The 7,481-nt window shown below is 37.5% G+C and overlaps 1 long non-coding RNA gene across 2 annotated transcripts in view; it reads left to right on the plus strand.

The window, feature by feature from the left end:
- Positions 1 to 7,244, plus strand: part of LOC116556745 — a 30,390-nt gene extending 23,146 nt beyond the window's left edge. Inside the window, exons 2-3 of one of the 2 annotated variants that reach the window (XR_004271139.1) lie at positions 6,225 to 6,353; positions 7,122 to 7,244. This is a non-coding gene — a long non-coding RNA (uncharacterized LOC116556745). The remainder of the gene's footprint in view (positions 1 to 6,224; positions 6,354 to 7,121) is intronic. The other variant, XR_004271138.1, reaches the window with a different exon arrangement.
- Positions 7,245 to 7,481: the final 237 nt, after the last annotated feature.

Here is a 7,481-nt window from a genome sequence, read left to right on the forward strand (position 1 = left end):
CACACTCAGATGGAATCATATTTAAGCTGAATGAGCAGGAATATTTTTATTTCCTTACACTAAGTGATATAATGCATAGCAATGCTGTTGCAGGTTGAGTTTCCTGGGAAGCATACAATGAAATGGAGTTTAGTGGGCAAGATATTTATTAAGTAGTGCCCTTGGGATCATCACATTGCTACTCCATTTGCCTCTCTGTCTGATGCTGCTTCCTTCCCCTCTTTAGCATTCATATTTCATTAGTTTATATAATATTTAAAATTAAATAACATATGTACAATTATAAATGGAATAAACAGAGTTGAAAACAAAAACCCAATGGTTGAATTTTTTAAAAGCATACACCTTAAAAGATGGGATTTGAGCTGTGTGAGTGGTGTAGCAGGGACCCTGTCAGCTGTGGGAATTCTGAATGTCATGAACAGGGGTCACTTTGCTTTACAGAGGGGATAAGAGGGTGGGTTAGTCAAATGGAAGACTTGTGAGGAGACATTTACCTTAATGTCACTTCAGAGGCATGTTGTGTCATGGTGTTCAGCTATTCTTATGCTTGGGTACAACATAAGGCACTCGTAACACAATCTTACCAGTTTCCAAAATTAATTTTTGTTACTGTTGAATTGAAATTCTTGAGTCAGGAGGATTATAGCATCTGATGGGATCATGGACTGGAAATAAAAGGGAAGGAGTAAGACCTTTCATGGAGAAAAGCAGAATGGGGTAGGTTGATGAATTGGGTATGCCCAAAGTTTCAGATGGAGTTGAGTAGCAAGGTGGAAACGTGTAGGATCTTAGGGCTGGAAGAACCCTGATGGGGATGGAGGTGGGTGTTGTGTTTATAGGTGTGTGAGTGGAGAGGTGGGTTGTAGGGGAAAGACTTTAATTTTTTAATTTCATTCATGTCTAAATTGTTTGAGACTTGTAGGAATAATCTGCATTGATTTTCTAGTTAAAGCTAATTAAACAGTAGCCTTTAATTAAACTGACTAAAAAATATGCATTGACTTGTGAGCTCACAAACCGAAAGTGTGGGATAAAATTATTGCACTGGGTTTTGTATGACAGTATCAGCTTAGGCAATTGACCAGAAAGCACAAATAGTGGCCATAACGGCATCTGAATACATGTGATTTAATTTGTTAAGTGCATTCTCTCAAACACGCATTTAAGTTAAATGATTATGAATATAATCATTTTAGTACTGAACTATCTTCAAGATCGGTTTTCACAAGAAACAAAAAGCCTGAGAAAACATAAAATTCCATTAAAGGAATTTCCTGAAGTCAAGGAAATCTTCATATTTCATAGACAAGCAAATACTTCTACAATTAAGAATTAGAAGTAACACAGAGGTCAAATGCTGTCCTGAAACTGCGGCAATGATGCTTGTCAGCCAGTCGGGGAGGGAAGAGCTGTATTTTATTTGTATTCTGAGAGAACTGCTTTCAACAGCTCTTTTCCTTAGAGCTTTCCTTCTTACTTAGTGCTCTTTGAGTCATCTTTTTTTCCAGGTGGCAAAGCTGCGAGTATTAGCATAGCCTTTCCTCTCTACTTAGTAAAGGTATATTTTTGATGAGTTTATTTAGCAGAGTTTGTTCAGCAGAGAGAAGCAGTAAACTCACCAGAGGCAAAATGTAAAGGGTGCAGAGAGCAGCAGAGGACCTTGGATAGGCGAAATCGGTTGTGGGGTAGGTAGACACGGAGGGGAAATAATACTCTGTGCTTAACTACTCACCCCAGGGCCAGACATTGCATTTACTTTGCCTCATTTAATCTGCCCAAGAATCTTGTGATCTAAGTATTATTGCCATTTAACAAATGTGGAAAATGAGCCTCAGAGTGTTTAAGCAACTTGTCTAGGTGCACAGGAAGCATCATCATAATCTGCTGCAGATCAAAAATTCTAAGCCAGGTGGATCTGGTCTTCAGCACATCCTCTTACTACAGTGAGACTCTCTGAGGGAGAAAAGAAGAGGGGCAGCCAGATAACACGTGTATATGTGGGGCTGGGCATTTGACTAGGTTGTACCTAAAGGCACTTAAAGTCTAATGTTTTAAAAACACCATGAAGATTAAACTGAACACATCTGCAGAGCTGAATTCCCACCAAGAATTAGTATGCAACTTCTGTAAATGAAGTTTGAAAGAAAAATTACACAGTAAATGCTAAGTTCACTACTTCTCAAGCTATTTAAGGAACGGGATGGAAAAAAGGTAAATAAATACTGGAAAAATGAGAGAAGGCAGCTTTCACATTATAGAAATTATTTAGCACACAATAATTTGTCATATTTTGAACACACATTCAGTGACATTATACAGGCTAATGAAAAAGGGGTGACAATTTCCAAGTACTGTCAATGGCTCTCTCATTTCAGGAACCATTTGATATAACAAAGTTTAAATAAAAAATGGTTTTGACCTATGGAACTTGTCGCAGTGAATGTGACTTATACCAACAACAGTTACTCAAAGTGTGGTCCCTGGACCAGCCCAAGTCCACAAACCGTAATTGGTCTGTGATAAGTACAGGGATTGAGAATAAGCACATGGAAACTTCTATAGCAATTTGACATTACTGCATTTTGTAATCGGGCTTGCATTTTGTAAGCTTTTTTGATGTTTTTCTTATAATTTATTTTCACTGTATTTTATAAAATTATTGATCTGTGAAGACAATAGTTTGAGAAGCACTGGTATATGTGACATTTGAATGAAGAGGATATTAATTAATTTTTAACCCAGTGCATATGAAGCTGCGTGAAAATGCATGGCTTCTATCTTTGATTTTTAAATTCCTTATTCTTTTATTTTTGTTCTTTAAAGAAAAAATAAGTACTGTTAGAAACATCAACTCTTGGCCGGGTGCTGTGGCTCATTCCTGTAATCCCAGCACTTTGGGAGGCCAAGGCAGTCATATCACCCAATTCGATGCCAGCCTGGCCAACATGGAAAAACCTCATCTCTACCAACAATACAAAAATTAGCCAGGTATGGTGGTAAGCACCTGTCATCCCAGCTACTTGGGAGACTGAGGTACGAGAATCGCTTGAACCCAGGAGGCAGAGGCTGTAGTGAGCTGAGATCAGGCCACTGTACTCCAGCCTGGGTGACAGAGGGAGACTGTCTCAAAAAAGAAAAAAAAATCAAGTCTTTTTTCTATTGACTGGTTCAGTCTCCAATGTGATAATACAAAGTACAGCCATGATAGCACACCACCAGAAAATATGTTGGGCCAATTGGTTCAGTGTATTTCAGAATACAGAAATGACAGCTGTATGCATACCCTAACAAACATAATCATGATAGCCTGAATTTAAAAAAATATTGTAACAATGAAATATTCTAACTCTTAAACCATTCTTTGTTAAATGCCTTGAATGGTTCTTGTTTTTCCCTTATTTTTTAAAAGGAATTTTATTTTTATTTTGGGTCTGCCCAGAATAAATACTTTATATTTACTTCTCCAATTTCATATATTCCAATAAATGATTTCAATATACATAAATAAAGCCCTTTGCTGTTCAGTTGTAACACAGAATTAGGTGATTTCAAATGGTTATTTGAATCCATAGCTAAGTGGTCCTCAATTATGTTAAAAAGTATATATCTTAAATATACACAATAAAATTTATTTTAAAGAAATCTCAGAAGTTGTTCTAAATTATGGCTATATCATTGAAGGGCCTAGCACCAACCATTTCTCATTTCATAAAATTCTAGAGCTATTGGCTAATGTGCTGTTCTGGCAGGGAGAGGGGTGATTCAGGGCTGGGACAGAGGAAGATGGCTCACGCAGAAGCCACTGGGTCACAGCAACGTCTTTGGTGGCTCATCTCCAGTTAGAAAGATGCCCAGCAAGGTAATGGATCAACCACTAGTCCTACCTCTGGGCCACTTCTAAGGGACACCATGTATTACTTCTTTTACTTTTTTTTTTTCCTAAAGCCTTCCTTTCATTTATAAAGCTAGCACATTCTTGAGAGGTCTCTCCCAAACTGGTTGAGGGCTTAGTTGGGGTCTCCTCAGCTTCCCACATTCTTGTTGTCCCTGAAATTAAGTGGTCTGGTTCTTCACACTTTAAGGGTCTTACTTGTCCCATAATTCATTGCAAAGCATTACCCAGAAGCTGCAATGTCACCCTGATAATACCCTAATCACCCCTTCTGGTCTTCTGGTCTGGGGGGACCTCTTCCTCTTTAAACCTTCTATTAGTGCCTTTGATTTGTATATTTTCTAACTAAGAATAATTTTGATGCTTGATCGATACTGAATCTGTCTTGATCAATGATAATAGCGTTTTATATGTATATGTATATATACATATAAATATATATATATGTATGTATGCATACGGAAAGCAGTCTAGTGTTTATTTTTTGTTTCTTATAAACAATAACAGTATATTTTAATTTTATTTTGCATGGTATCTGTTTTCATAGTAATTATGTCTAACCAGCTTTCTAGTCTCTATTAATCTTTTAATACAATCATGATAAATTTATAAGATAGGAACAAATACTGTGGGACTTGCAGTATTTTTAAAACAGTTATAACTGCTAAGAATCAATGGGTATATTTAAAAAATTTCTCTGGAAGGGAATTATATGATATCTGATTATACATTGAACTCTGTTGACCCATCAGAGTAAAGGACACAATTGTGCCAAAGATGTGTGTTAATAATGGGTTCTACTTTTAGAAGTCAGGGCACCCTGGTAAAACAGTTTCTGACCTTCAGATTGTCATGTTTTATTTACAAGATCAGAGTGTGGCATACTTAGCTGATATTGCTTCAGGGACTTTGGGGCCTGAACACATGAAGACACAACACAAAGAACCTTTTCTTTTAACCAATGATCTTTGTATTCTTAGTAAGTATGCCCAGTGCTCAAAGCCATTGCAATTTCTCTGGAATCTGTAAAACAAATCAATTCCATAATTTAATTCCGTGAAGAGGAAAAATGCATGTTTAACATGTAGTGATTCAAGTCAGATTAGAACGCTAATCTTTGGAGAAGAGCTCAGAGTTATATTTTTTCCCCCACATTGAAAGGCCTAGCATTTTAATATCTAAATTCCTGAGTTTCCTTGAACAATCATTATATATAGTATAAATAATGGATTTCAAGGATTTACACAGCTAGTTAGACTGCATATTCTATGAGGTAAACCAATGTGCATTATTCAGGTATTTCAGGGGTCTTAAAAGAAATCCAACAGATGATATAAAAATATAGCTTTTTTTTCAGAACAGAAAATATCAAAGTTGTTACCCAAGTGTCTGTCAGCAGAAGTAATTGATCACAGGATTATTTTTTACCTTGGCCTTTTCAAGGAGCTGCATTTTGTGATCATTCTTAAAAGCTTCTACTGTGAGTATTGTTACTTTAAATGGTCTGGTTGCTATGTTTAGCTACAAGATGCTTGACAAAGAGCAGTGCACATGCTTGATAAACTCTTCATAAATTTATTATACGGCAACATCTATTTGTCAGCTCTTGAGTCATTACTTTCGATATCAAGCAAAGATACCAATGGAAGGCAAACATAAAGCCCTTCAATTATTTTCAATGACTAATATATATCATAAGGAGGGATTGTTAATGAGGGTAAATGAAATAATGTTTGCTGGCAATGTGATGATTGCTTTTATAAAACCAAGAAGGGGTGGTTAAAATGTAAAGTTGATTAGAGTCTGCTAATCTACAGGTGATGAAATTATGTCAAGATAAATCTAGATTAAAAAGCATTTTCACTGTGATTTTTTTCTAAATATTATCTATCTTTCACGTAAAATTTAATCAAATTTCTCATTTGCAGCTACTTCTAAAATTACACTCAAATAATATCCACTGACTATACTTGTGCCAGGCATCACTAAGGACATGATCTAATGCTCAGCAAACAGAATTTGGAATATATGTTTGTGATCATATGTTTAGTGATCTAGGGAACGGTCTGAATTCCTATTAAAATTCAACTCCCATTAAGATCAGATTTGGTGGTTTCAATAAATCACTTTACAGATTATTGAACTAATGTGGCCACATCATATATCATCCACCTCCACTAGTCTCTGCCCTCCAGGATCTTAAATGTAATTGGGAAGACAAGATACACAGACATGAAAACTTAAATAATCGTCCTAGACAGTGATATAAGAGCTATCACAAGGTAATACATGATTGAGTACTAAATGATGTCTTCTGTCTCTGAACCAGTGACATTTATTGCTGTACACAGAAGAAAATGAGCCAAGAAGTGCTGCAGGAGTTCAGAGGCAAGAGAGGAATGTGGCCTGACATGCACAGATTTCAAGAAGGAGGTAAGGCTGAAGATGGTCCTTTAGGGTGGGTGAACTTTACAAAAAGGAGAGAAAGGCTAAGTGTGTTCAGTAGCTCTATGGTTTGACCCCAGGATTTCATTTATAGTTCTGCTTGCTTTTGTTCTTATCTCATTACTATTCTTTCTCTTCCTGTAGAAGAGTCTGCTGACTGCTTAGCAAAATCCACATTCTCCTCTTCTTTCTGGGCTAAAACGAAATAAGCGGAAATCTGTTAATTATCTATTGCTGCATAACAGGTTACCTTGAAACGTGGTGGTTTAAAGCAACAAACTATTATCTCATAGTTTCTGAGGGTCAGGCATTTAGGAGCATATTAATTAGGTCAGTTTGGTTCAGAGTCTCTTATGAAGCTACAGTTGAGGCGTGGGCTGGAACCACAGTCATTTGCAGGTTTGCCAAGACCTGAAGGCTCCACTCCTAAGATGGCCCACTCACATGGCTGTTGGTGGGAAGGAGGCCGTATGGGTCTCTCCATGGGGTTGCTTGAATGTCCTCATGATATGGCAGCTGGCTTCCCTTAAAGCAAGTGATTCAAGAGACTAAGACTCAGCCTGGGAAGTCACACACTGTCATTTCTACAATATCTTATCTGTTACACAGGTCAGCCTCATTTGCTGTGGGAGGGGGACTATATGTGATCACGAATACCAGGAGGCAGGATTCATTTGGGCCATCTTGAAGGCTGGCTACCGTAGGATGTGCCATCTGCTACTTTCATGCTTGGTTCGTAAAAATCTCTCATGTGCTCCTTCAATCTCCTTTCCTGTTCCAGCTGGCTGAAATGAAATGACTCCCAGGGAAACTTGGAACCATGTGTTGAAGGTGGTAGCACTTCCATCAGCCTGGGTCCTGAATGCTTGCAGGAGGATATGCTGTGGATCCATGTACCTGCCGAGGACTAGTAAGTGAGCAAGAAGTAAACTTCTCCTGTACTTTAGTCATTGTACAGTTTCAGGTCTATTTGGTTCAGTAGTTAGTCCACCCTGACCAGTATAACTTTGATCCAGGGAATTTTTACAGTGTCCTCCACTGAAGCAAAGTCAAGTGCTCTAGAATGTTGAGGTAATGAGCAACTATCTGTATTGCCTCCATTTGTCCTTTTTCTTATGCTTTCCTTTTTCATTTTTCAACA

Source organism: Sapajus apella, unplaced genomic scaffold (assembly GCF_009761245.1).
Source record: "Sapajus apella isolate SASKATOON/1434 unplaced genomic scaffold, GSC_monkey_1.0 scaffold17, whole genome shotgun sequence".
NCBI classification, from domain to species: domain Eukaryota; kingdom Metazoa; phylum Chordata; class Mammalia; order Primates; family Cebidae; genus Sapajus; species Sapajus apella.